This window comes from Sminthopsis crassicaudata, chromosome 3 (assembly GCF_048593235.1).
Source record: "Sminthopsis crassicaudata isolate SCR6 chromosome 3, ASM4859323v1, whole genome shotgun sequence".
NCBI classification, from domain to species: Eukaryota; Metazoa; Chordata; class Mammalia; order Dasyuromorphia; family Dasyuridae; genus Sminthopsis; species Sminthopsis crassicaudata.
Window position 1 is genome coordinate 122,378,798 of NC_133619.1, and position 13,776 is coordinate 122,392,573.

Genomic DNA, 13,776 nt, shown 5'->3' on the forward strand with positions numbered 1-13,776 from the left:
AATAAGAGGTTCTTAATCTTTTTGTGTGTCATAGAGCCCTTTGGCAGTCTGGTGAAACCTATGGACCACTTCTCAGAATAATTTATTTAAATAATTGAAGGAAATGCTAAATTTTAGTTAAAGGTTAGTGAAAATAAAGATCATTTTTTCTATTCCAAGTTCATAGGCCCTCTGAAATCTCATCCATGGGCTTCATAGGGATCCATGAATTATAGGTTAAGTGCTCCTGATTTAAATTAAAAGCCCACTTGTTTTTAAAGACAATGACTTTAAAAACTGAAAATAACATTGATTTTCTGCATCAAAGTGTTGTTACAATGGAATTAGAAGAATCTTTGTTTATCTGGGTTAATGTATGATTAGCGTTTATTGTATAAATTCTCCTAAAATTTTTTATTTTTGTTACTATTTGTAGTTATCTTCCTATTTGATGAAGAATATTTTAATTTTTACATCATCTATATCATCTACAAATATAAATAATTTTTTGTTCTTTCCTTCAAGATAAGTCATTTAAACTTTCTGAACTTCAGTTTCCTTATCTGTAAAATAAAGAAATTAATAGCACCTATTTCAAAAGATTGTAGTGAGAATCAAAGTAGCATATGCATTTTGCAAACCTTACAACATGATATAAATATGAACCATTATTGTTAAACCTATATTATAGATAAATAGGTTACAGACAGATAAGTGATAGCCTGAGATACTATAGTCACATGGTAATACCCCAGTTGCTTCTATGGCACAATTCCTTATAAAGTTGCTACTCATATATCTCTTTGTTCCTTGGGTGACCTTCAAATTTGATTCTTCAGAGTCTCTTGTATTCCATAATTCATAGCAGTATAATATCACTAGAAAAATACATATATAAAAGAGAAAAGCTTGGGACCATTAAAAACTCTGACCTATTTCCCAAAAGCAATCTAGTCTGTAATCTTCCCTCTGCTCAATCCTACGCTCATCTCACAGTTCATCTTTTGACAGGTATATTTACAAACTTTATTCATTGGTCATCTAACTACATATCATAGCCTAGACAATAGATTTGTTTTTTACTTTATGAATAGCTGGGCTAAACTTTTATGAAAGATTATAGATTTTATTGAGCAATCTCTAGGACTTACAATTAGCATACTGCAATTGGTACAATGTCATTCACCAAAAAAGCCAAAACCAAAACCAAAACCAAAAACAAACAAAACCTCTGAAAAACCATCATTTATAAGAAATCTCTTTTCTATTTAAACTCTCTGTAGAACATGCTATATCTTTGACAGTATAACACAACAACTTTTATATAAGAGAATGAGTAAATGATTTAATTTCCAAGTTCTACCACAAAAGGAGAAAAAAATAAGAATATCAAAATGTATTTCCTGAGTATTCCAATCATCAAAGTTGGGCCCAGCTTAAAATGTAAAGCATGTTCCTTTGTTCTTTTATTCCTTCTTAGTTCTGTTGGTTTCTGCACCAAAAAAAAAAAAAAAAAAAAGAATTTTACTCATGGTAGATTTTGTCTCTTTTAGTCATGAACACTGAAGGAAATTGAATTAGCGGACATTGCGCCCAATCAGACATTACCAAGATGGTGGTCTCCAGGATTCATCCTACTTTGCAGACAATGCTTTCTTTTATGCTATCTATAATTCAGAAAAACTGGCCTTCTTGTCCCTCACACAGGAATCCTGTCTTCCATCTCTGTGCTGCTGCAGACTGTCCCCATACTGGAAATAAATATACTGTCTCCTCACTTCCCCCTCTTAGAATCGTAGTCTCTTACAAAGTTCAGATCAAGTACTTCTCCAAGGTTCATGATCCTTCCAGCTGTTATTACCTTTGCATTCAATCACTCCCTTTCTTTCTCAAAATTTTCCTATTCTGTTTTTCTTTACATATTTCAGTCTTGAAACATTTCCTGGCTTTTATTCTCACTCCACGCCCTTGTCCTGGGATATATCTCCCGATTACAGAATTTCTTCTTCAGTGGTAGCTGCATTCTATTTCATAGTAGTATAACTACATTAGATTGTGAATTCTGCTCAGTATTAATGCATTGAGCTATGTGATATTGATAAAATGATGGTTATTTAACAATGTGACTGGATATTGCTTAACTATTCATATGCTAATTTTTAGAGTATGGTGTGCAGCTATTGCTATCTATCTGTGCATGGGCCTATGTATATTGCTTCGTACTAATACTAATTTCCATGTATGTTCTACTGTATTTGCTACATATTGCCATATTGATTTATAGGATACAATCTCAATTAAAATGTGAACAAAATGGGATTTGTAGATATAGAAAAGGTATGTGATATTTAACATGCATTGGTCTACCTGCCATCTGGGGGAGGGGTGGGGGGGAAGAGGGGAAAAATTGGAACAAAAGGTTTTGCAATTGTCAGTACTGTAAAATTATCCATGCATATATCTTGTAAATAAAAAGCTATAATAAAAAAAAATAAAGTAACAAAAAAGAAAAAGAAAAAAAGAAAAGGTATGTGACATAATGAATAAAAATTTTAAAAAGTCTTTTTAATGGTAGGGGTAGACACAGAGAGTAGAAATAAGAATATTATAAAAATATTGAGAAAGGTTGTAGTATATTTACATGGATGTACTAATAGTCAAAAGCAAGTTCAAATCTAGTAACAACTCTGTGTGTGGAGGGGGGGGATATAAAATACTCATTACCACTAATCACTCAAAAATTCTTGGTATAAAAACAGTTGATGGTAGTATTTGGAAATTGATTATTATACTTCTCTCAGAAGATGCAGAGTTGATTAATAAAGTATAATTATTAATGAACAAAAACACTTTCCAATAACAAAACTAAGAGATCTTTCTTTGCAATGGGAAGAGATGCTTCACTCATAAATAATGCTGAGTCTACTTCCCCCTTTCCATAGGAAAGTTATAGAAATGGAAATATAGGGATTGTATCAGGAAAGCACCTAGAAAAGAAACAGTAGAATCTTGGGGTATTAGCGTAAGTATATTATTACTATTAGTACAGTGGTTGTACTTCCACAACTACCTGAACTAGAAAAGAATCGTATAATTTAGTAGAGTCAGAAAGCCTACTCTTCCAATTTATACAAGGCCTGATGATAGAAAAATTAAAGTAATACATTGTGACCATCAATCTGTCGATAAGTATTTAGTAAACTGTTATTATGAGGCAAGCACTATGTTAAGTGCTATGGCAATAAATGCAAAAACATTATCTTTTACCTCAAGAAGTTCACATTCTAACAGACACTTTCCAAAGTGGGGGCAATTGACCTTTCAAGAGAAGCACTGAAAATGTGGAGGTGGCTAGGATACATGGCATGGTTCAGAAGTAAACAACTAACTAAGGGTACACACAGTATTTAAGAATGTTCATAACCAACCTGGGCATACAATCTCAGCATTGTTTCTAGTACTTATGAAACACAGTTATTTAACTTTATTTAACAAATTAAATTACTTGTCTATTTAGTAATTTTGCTATTCTCTGTTTATTTCATTATGCATTCCACATATATGTACCATCACTATGATGCTTTGCATCAAAAAACACTTCTACTCATGGTAGATTTTGTCTGGTTAGTCATGAACACTGCATGAAACCCTCCCCACTATATAGATTTCTTATTAGCAAATAGAATGAAAAGGAAATGGGTTGGTCATGTTGTAAGATTAAAGCATATTCCATTGCCATCCATGCAATATGAAGAGATTTGAAGGAAAGTTTGAAGCATGTTGAGTGGAACTGCTCTGTAGGATTTACTGGAGGACAGGGGCAGGAGTAGACTAAGACTGAGGAGATGTGTCAATGAGATCACAAATCTCTAGAATGTTCAGATTTTACCTAGGTTATCCAATATACCCATTATTTTTCTCTGTGTTAGGCAGAGTCAGTCTCCCCAGAAAATATAATTTGAAAACCTTTAATACCAATAATATGGAAACAACATTTTAAAAAAATTTAGGAAAGTGATGCAAATGTTTTATACTAAGAAGGTCCTTAATAAATATGAGTTGGTTTTTAAGTAGTCGGTGATTAATAATTCCTTTCGTTTGTTGCTTCAATCTGCTTTACTATAAAATGTGAACTGGCTGACATCTATATCTAAATGAATTTTATTTGCTAATCCTAATTGCTATTTGTGATATCCATAGAATTCTTATTAGAGAAATAACTTTAGTGGCCTTTGGGAAAGGAATGAAAAGAAGTCTAGCATGTCATTTCTAGACAATATAAATAAGGTAGTTCCATGAATTATTTAAACATATGGTTGTATTTAAACATATGGATACATGAGCTCATTGAACAAATGGATCTAGGTGTCATCAAAAATCATATTGCTGAATTTTAATAATATTGCACTTCATTTCATATATTGGGAGCTTATAATTGAAAAGTCATTGCCTCTGGGGACATCATGCATCCTGGAACAGAGCAGAAATGGTCCCCAATGTCTTTTTAATTCTTTGTCAAAAAAAAAGGAGTTAAACTAGTGAGCTTCTTTTTTATTCAGGTCTTTTTTACCCATTCTTCCTTGAAATACTACAAGTGAATTATATCTTATCAATGTGTACTGTACTATTTCAAGTGAACTTGTCAGCACGGTAATCATAGGTTTCTTTTTCCTAGGCTCCATCTTTGGGTATTTTGCACAGTTTTTCTTTCTCATTAAAGATGGAGATGAGGGTGTGGGAAGATGTCAGGGAGAGTAATTAGTAACAAAAACTCTCACTGTTACCAGAAAATGACTGATTCTGGAAGCCAGGCCCAGGAATATGAATATATAAGGGAAAGTTCAACTCAGCATCCCATAATCAGAGAGCTAGTAGAGACACCTAGGAAAAAGTAGGATGAGTGCAAAGTGAGAGGTTATCATATCAACACTTATCCTATTGATACACAAGAAACAGGTTCTTGGAGATACTCCAGGTCCAAATTTAAAGGATTCTATGGATCCCTTTAAGCCAGTGAGAGGTCATTGATGTTTAATAGTGTTAAAAATAAACCATTCTTAAACAGATCAGCCCATATGGACTGTTGAACAACATCCCTCTTTTCTCCTCTTGACAGTTAACATTTTACATGGCTTCTAAATGAACTTTTCTTTAAACACACATTGAACTTATGAATCAGCTGTGGGTTGTTAAGGAGAATACTGTATTTAGTGGCAAGAGAAATGGAAAGAAGTAATCTAAAAAGATTTTTTTAAAAGAGTAGACATAACAAACTATGAGTGATATGTTTAAGTTAAATGAACTTCCTTCAAGTTAATGGGCTAATATACTGACTTTTATAAGCAATGGTGGAAGGAAAGAGAGAACATCTACAAAGTCAGAAAAAGTGAGTGAGCATTACAGACCTAGTCCTGGAATAAAATACAAAAAAGAATATACTTCATAAGTTTACTTTTAGCATATAAACATCTCCTGGACAAAATTAGTCTGCAAACTCTATCCTATCTTTTTTCACTCTCCCTCTCTCCAGTCTCAGCCATCCAAAATTAAATGAATGGGAAAAAAGATCCTCTTGATTATAAAGTTATTCCTTTTACATAATGGGAGTTAGGGTTAGGTGCACAGAGTCCCTGCAATCTGGAAAATCCACATATATTTTTGGCTTTCCTTTCATATCAGAGAAGAATTCTGAATTAGTATAGTATTAAAAGATAAAATATGTTGCTATCATAAATACTATACATTTTATGCATTTCTAAGTTTCTAAATATTTTCTATGTCATCTAATGACTTTCATGTCTCATTTGCTGCTTCCTCAAAACTTCCTTCAAATTTCCATTTAATTTCTTATGTAGGTACCAGATACATGAAAACTCTGATGAAGAAAGTTGAGATATGAAAGGGATAATTGATTTACCTTCAAGTTCTTCCTTGGAATCAGTGGAAAGAAAAAATCTGCAGCATTCTGAGTCTGAGGATCTGTAAGACAGACTAACATGAATTTAAAAAGAAGAGGCTCATCAGCTTTGTCTATAAATATTTAGCTAACATCCACCCTATGTAAAAGCTCTCTAAAACATGCTTTAGAGTGGCTGATGCAACTGTTTGTAGCATTAAAAGAACACATACTTCTAACAAATATATAGAACCATACTAGCTAAACACAGATATGCACAGAAGAGCACACAACCCCAAGTTTTGTTTGTTTGAGGATAGGTGTTATCTATTCATCTTTCTTCCAAATGAATGAAGGTTTTTAAAAGCTTGGTAGGATAATTGAAAAAAAAAAAGATTTGGGGTTACTAGTTATTACATACTTGGGAAAAGGTTTTTTTTAAGGATTGATTAAGTAATTGAAATAAACTTTAGAGATTACTAGTGAACTAATTTCAAGTGTTCTCCATTTGGACATAAATTCATTCATTCTATGTGTTCAATGAAATTGTGATTCATATAATAAATTCTCTGATTTTTGACAATACATGAGAGTAGAATTTGTTTTTTTAAAATAAAATTTAAAAATAGTAACAACCCCCCCCAGTATATATATTTTAAAAGTTATTCATTTTTACTGCATTCCTAGTAGAAATTGCTTCCTTTATCTAAGATACACCTTTTTTACAGACCAGATCTGCAATCAGGCCTTATATGTGAAAAAATGTGATTTTATTGTAGCTTCACAGGACTTGTCCAGGGACCTTGGCAAGCATCTAGTCCAACTCCTACATTTTTATGTTGTCAGAAACTGAGGCTCAGTACAAGTTTCATGCAGGTAATTAGGAGAGTTAGTATTCCAATCCAGTTTTTAGGATTAAGAATCTTAAAGAATTATTGGATTAATCCTTAGGTTTCTTAGTCCAGGGTTCTTTCCACTATACCACATGATAAATGAGAAGGAAACACAGAGAGCCTTTTTTGTAATACTGAAAATGTGTGTGTATATATGGTATGTGTGTATGAGAGAGATACAGACAGACAGACAGAGACGGAGAGAGAAATAGTGAGAGACAGACAGACAGAAAGAAAGAGAGTGGGAGAGAGAGAGAGAGAGAGAAGAGGAGGGAAGCGAAAGAGAAGGAAGGGAGCAAAAGAAGAGAGGGAAAATGAAGAGAGGGAGAAATGGAAAAATGGAGGGAAGGAAGGAGGAGAAATAGAGAGACAGAATGACAGAGACAGAGAGAGATGTTTTAGCAGATAAAGTCTTAGTCATTTTAAAATTGATATTTTAGTTTAATTATTGTTAGCGATAAAAAAGGCTGCCTTCTCAAGTAGATTTTAAGAACAATAACTATATTATGTACATCCTTCTCTCATTGGATATGCAAGGTAAATAATTCCACTAAGAATGGGTTGTAAAGGTGAGGGACTTCTATTGGAACAAGGTGCAAGAGGTGAGGGGAGAAGAGGCGCCACTTAACCAGAAGTAGTCCACTTGGCTCATTTAATTTTGTTCCTCATTATCTTGTGCCCATTAAAAAGAGCCAACTTAACACTTGCTCAGGGTCACTTAGTGGCTTCAAAAATGACCTGGCTAGACAGTCTGGGGCCTGGAGGACTGCTGAAGAGCAGCAGTGTCAGGCCTGCCAAGGGATAATGCAGTGTCAGTCCAAATTAGCTAGGAAAGCCAAGCCCTGGCTGTAACCTCTTATTTTGTTTTTTGTTTCCAATTATAAAACAAAAGGTACCTAAATCCAAAAACAATGGCCATTGAAGTTCTGGCTTATTGTGTAATTAGCAGACTCAGAATCGAGATTTGAGGGAGGGTTATGGTGAAGGTCAGAGGATATCATTGTTAAAGAAGGTCCAGAGACTAGTGCATTTACATCATTTAGAATGAGATAGTAATAAATTCCAGTTATGTAGCCACTTAAACATTGCAAGTGCTTTGTCTATATTTTCATATTTTAGGCCTTTAGTTCTTATAGGCCTGTGGTTCTTATAATCCACATTTTAGAGGTGAGGAAACTGAGGTTCAAAAGAAATGTTCCAATAGTCACACAGTTAATATAGACATAGAATTTCAGCCCAGGACTTCCTGATGCCATGTTGTATAACCAATTTTATTAATACACTATATCAGAGAGAAATAATGAAATACAAGAGGTATCTCCTAAGAGGAAAATATTGATATTGGAAAGGACATTAGGATGGTAGAAAGAGAAATATAGATTTGAGTTTTGCAGGTAAAATATTCTTTTCCCCTCCTCCAAAAACACACATAATTAAATAAAGTTAGATGGGTTTTAGCTATTTTGTCCTCCCCATTAGAATAAATGGGTTTGGCTATTGAGCAATAGAGCATTTTTCCCCTTTGTGTACATTTTGGAAATCAAAGATAAATACAAACAAATATGACTAGGAGGAAAAATAATTTGCCAGTTAAAATTCTTAGTATCTTTCTATCCTTTTCTCCAACCTTCATCCAAACTATAAAAGACCCTAGTCAATTTTTGAAAAGTCTAATAGCCTCTGCACTGTGACTGATATTGTACTTGTGGAGAATTCCAAAGGTTTCCATTCTCCCATGCTTCTACTATAGCTCATTTTGGCAGTATACTTTCCAGGGATGTATGCATAGATGATGAAACTGAAGCTCACATTGCCAGAGCTTGCTCAGTGTTTGGGAGGCGCTAAGGAAAGTATAGCAGAGAAGAGGTATTAGTCTGCCTACCAAACCGAAGGTCCATAGAGCCATTGTGCTGACCTTATTGTTGCTGGCCTAGACAGCACCATTCCAGGAAACTGAATTGCTATAATTTAAATTGTTTCATGAAGATTCTAACAATTACCTAGTAAGATAAGGTACTGGATACTGAGGTCCTTTCTCAATTTGAGCTTCCAAACATTCAAATTCTAGTATAGGGAACACAGCGATGATAGATTGGCTTTGTTGTTCAAATACCAAATACATGTTTCCCTAAAAGACAATTTTACAGAAAATTCCCAAAAATAAATGCTCACATGGAGGTCAGAAGAAATGTTACAAGGATACTCTCGAGGTCTCTCTGAAAAACTTTGAAATTGATTGTCTGACATGGAAAACACTGTCGTAGAATTGCCTAGCATGGCATGTCCACCTCAAAAAAGACTCTGTGCTTTATAAGCAAAGCACAATTGCAATAGCTCAAAAGAAATGTGAGATGTGCAAATTTAGAGACATCTGCACTCCAAATGTTCATGTGGACTATTTGTTCCCAACCTGTAGTAGAGCCTTCAGAGCTCATGCTGGTCTGATAAGCCACAGTTGGACACAGTGTACCTTCATTCTAACATGGTGATGTTGTTTTGATCCACTTTAAGAACAAAGAACAATAACCAACAAAAGTATAAGTTAAATCCTAGGAACTTACCTAAACTAAAATTAAAATTACTTACTTAGATTCTCAAAGATATAATGTGTCAGAGGCAAAATTCAAATCCTGGGTACTCCAAGCTTGATACTTTATCATATTTGTAATGTATTAATTAAAGCATATTCTAAAGTAATATTCCCTATATTAATAAATAAGTTACCTGAATTTGGAAGAAAAAAATCACATGTGTATACTGCATGTAAATTATCAATTTGTTTTAGAATACCAGAAAAATATGGAGATTGCTTCACCTTCCTAATTTTATACTCTTAATCTTTCAACTATTAAATACAAAACATCTTGGAGATTGCCTCATCTTTATTATATAGTAGAAAAAAAAACTGGATCAAGAATCCTAATTTTTTAGCGCTAGTTCATTTTCTAAGCCCAAGAATTTTCTCTGTCTCCCATGCTTAGAAGGTTCTCAGTTCTTATTTATTACATTTTGACTCATATTATGTGCCTAGTACCCTAAAAACATAATGTATATTTTTCCTCTCATATAACCTGTTATCTAGCCACAGAGTCTCCATCCTGTAGCTGTGCAGTGGAATCTTCAAATGCAAAAACCTAATTGTAGCATATACCCAGGACAGTGATGGAGCCAGCTTGAACCAGTCTACAGCAATTGATTGTTATTATTTTTCAATGTGAACATTTTTCTCAGTAGTTAAGATACAAATCTACAAGGATACAAAGGTACAAATCAGGGCTTGATTTCTCAGTAGTTGAGATACAAATCTACAAACATACAAAGGTACAAATCAGGGCTTGATTTATTGTTTTGTGCATTCTCTGAACTTAAAGAAAGTAAGAAAGAAAATGTTAATAATGTAGATTTAATTTAACATTGTTAAGTGTAATTTTCCCCCCTTCATTTTTGAATTGGATCAAACATCAAGAAAGTAATATGAGTGTAAAGGAATAGTATTGTGCTATGTAAGAAAAGCCAAAATATAGGGATAGAATTTGGAATGCAAAACTTTTTTTTTATGTTAAAGAATTATTTTAATATGTAATTGGGGAAAAATAAAATACTATTAAAAATATTTACCATCACACCCCTTCATGAATCTCTTCTACAACATCCCAAGGAAGATCATCTAGCATGACAGGAGAATCTATTAATAAGAGATTTACTATCTTCCAAGACAACCCATTCCATGAAAGGTATGTCTACTTATCAAGGTTCTTCAGAGAATCAAATAAGATATTGTGTGTAAGAGCATTTAAAAATAGTCAGTAATATATGAATAGAAGATAGGACATAACTCCTCCTAGACCTAAGCAGGCAGTCTGTAGGGACTCACCAAATCGAATAGTTCTTGAACATATTTCAATTGTTTTGATTTTGCCTATCAGCTGCTCCCATTGGAAATACAGAAATGTTCCTCAGTGCTGTTCCATTCACACTTTCCTATAGAGTTATATCTAATAATTGAGAAAATTTGTGCCCCAAGATGACTTGGCTACTCTTGAAGATCCACCTCAAGGGCAAGCACCTGAAATTTGAATTGGATACTCACTGATCCTAGAGATATTTTTCCTTATTGCCAGTCTTTCTTACCTTCATTCATCTTAGGAACATGTTCTTTCTCAGAGGTATTGTTTCACCATCATAGTTTTATCATGGAAAAATTATGGCTGCAAAGCCCCTGTAGACTTTGTTCATTTTAATAACATTATACTTTCCACTTTCACCTGTTCATTTCCTCTAGGGTCCATGTGCTGGACATCAATGTGTCATTTCCATCTCAATAATTTTATCATTTTTTGCCTTTTCACACATCCATCTTGGTGAGCCTGCTGTTGGAAAGTTTAAAGGACTGCCTAACCTGAAAACATGGGTCCCAATGCTCACCACATGAGAGGAGTAGAAATAACTATTTTATTATTATCAATTTTTTTTATTATAAAGGTAAATTTGGGTGATCTGGCTGATTAAGAAAATAATTCCTTTTTCTGTAACTGCTTCAAATATGTCCCATCTGAAGCTATTCTAGACAATGGCTTTCCCTAAAGACCTGCACCAATACTCAATCAAAGGACCCAAAGTAGTTGAGATTTCCTTTTAGAACATTTAGTTCAAGCTAGAAAGTGTTTCACAAGGGAGCTACTTGGTATTAAAATAGGGAACATGATTTCTAAATTAAAAGATAATTTACAATGTTAATTTCAGCATAGAGGTAGAATCCCTTGATATAAACCAGCAAGTAAACTGTCAGAATCTGGGACTCAAAAACAATGAAAACAAAAAACTAAAAAACAGAGGAAAAGAAAACAGAAAACTGGATACTTGCCATGAATGCTTTGGGGAAAATATCAAGAAACTTTGGAGATAATAAGACACTTCTTACTAGATATATTATCCTCTAAACTTAAAAATCTTCACTTTCATTAGTAGTCAGTTGTAAAACGCCTACTAGCCTAAGGTCATTGAGAGATTAGTGATAAGATATATACAGTGCTGCAGAGTTCATAACACAGCATATTTGGAAAGAATTCTCATGTTAAGTGCATGACCCAAAAAAAGGACTGTTTATTTCAGCCAGTAACAAACATGACAAATGATGTGACACTCTGACATCATTGCTACTAGAGACTGGAACATCTGTCCAGAATCAAGTTCCCACACGTCCGCTGCCAAAACTAGCTGAATAAATCCAGACCAGTTTAGAAAAATTTCCCCCTGCAAAATGACTTATCTTTCTTATTTTGCAATCCTGATATACTTCAGAGTTTTGGAGAAGGTGAACTTTCATTTCCTATGCATTGAAAAAATTACTTCCAATTGTAAGCATTATTTACTTTTCTTCACTCTTTGACTTTTTTCTTTGATGCTGACACTAATGCCCAGCCTATTTACCATTTTTAAATATACTGCCCAAACATAGTCATTGATATTCTCTATCATTACAATTTGACAAATGAAAAGAGAGGCTCTCAAAGACTTATAGAATCTCCAAGCTAAAAGAGAGCTCAGTTATCATCTACTTAATCACTTACCTTGAGAGTGAATTATGCCTCTACTGTTGGAGTATAATAATATGTAAGTGAACTGTTAAATTTGAAGGAGAAAAAGATAAAAACAAACAAGCCAAGTAAGTATTTATTCCATTGTATGTGTGTGTGTGTGTGTGTGTGTGTGTGTGTGTGTGTGTGTATATCTGTAGAACTTTTAATTTGAATTATAGTTGGGGGAGGGGAAGTAGAGGTTCAGTCATGGGGAAATTACCAAATAAGTTGTGGTACATGCACATCATGGAATATTATTGTGCTATTTAAAAATCAGTAAAATTATGAATAAAAAGAAATATGTTATGACTTAGATGAACTAATTCAAAGTAAGTAAGCAAAACCAGAAAAATAATATAATATATATAATGACTATAGCAATGGAAATGGAACAACAAAAAAAAAAAATAAACACAAATGAATACTATGGTATCAATACACAAATATTTAACAACAATAACTTTTATATAGAGCATACTATTTGATCCTTATAACCACCCTGGGAACTAGGTATTGTTATTATCCTCATTTTATAAATGAGGAAGCTGAGGCAAACAAAGGTGAAGTAACTTGCCCAGAGTTTTACAACTAATAAATAATGGGAGATGAATTTGAACTCAGGTCTTCCTGACTCCAGGTTTGGGGCTCTATCCTCTATACTACCTAGTTTCTCTATAGTGAAGTTCTTTTGAACTTACTGTGTTTCAGAAAGTTTGCTGGATACTAAGGATAAAAAGAAAAGCAAAAATAATTCCTCCCCCCAAGGTGCTTTTAGTGTTTATAATGGGTAAGTTTATAGTAAACTCATCTCTAAATTGATAGGTTATGAGAATATACTTCTCTTCCTTCTCTGAAAAAGGGGGATTGTGGATATTAATTGGTTGATATATTAGTTAATATTTTGGAAGTAAATTTTTCCTCTTTTTAATTTTTTAACATGTTATAATTGAGAGAAGAAAGATGGAGAAACATGTTGGGAAATTTGTTGTTTTTGAATTGTTTGTCATGTTAAACTTTATGTGATCCCATGGAAAAAATCCATGAGTATTTTTGTCCATTAGTGTTTTTTTTTTTAATTTTTATTTTTTATTATTTATTTTTTTTTCAAATACATTAAAGGATAATTTTCAACATTTATCTTTGTAAAACCTTGGACTCCAAATTTTTCTCCCTCACTTTCCCTCTCCATTAGAAAGCAAACAATTCAATGTAAGTTAAACAAGTGTAATTCTTCTAAACATATTTCCATATATGTCATGCTATGTAAGAAAAATTAAATCAAAAGGGGGAAAAATGAGAAAGAAAAAAAAAACAAATCAAACAAACAAATAAAAAAGGTGAAAATACTATGCTTTAATCCATATTCAATCTCCACAGTTCTTTTTCTGGATGCAGATGGCATTTTCCATTACAAAGCCATTGGAACTGC

General features: G+C 33.2%; 1 protein-coding gene across 1 annotated transcript in view; it reads right to left on the reverse strand.

The window, feature by feature from the left end:
• The window catches only part of EDNRB (endothelin receptor type B), a 154,012-nt gene extending 148,008 nt beyond the window's left edge, over positions 1 to 6,004 (reverse strand). Inside the window, exons 1-2 of the mRNA XM_074299316.1 lie at positions 5,897 to 6,004; positions 4,764 to 4,860 (exon numbers count right to left, since the gene is read on the reverse strand). The gene's annotated coding sequence lies outside the window, so the exon portion shown is untranslated. The remainder of the gene's footprint in view (positions 1 to 4,763; positions 4,861 to 5,896) is intronic.
• Between the last annotated feature and the right edge of the window lie 7,772 nt (positions 6,005 to 13,776).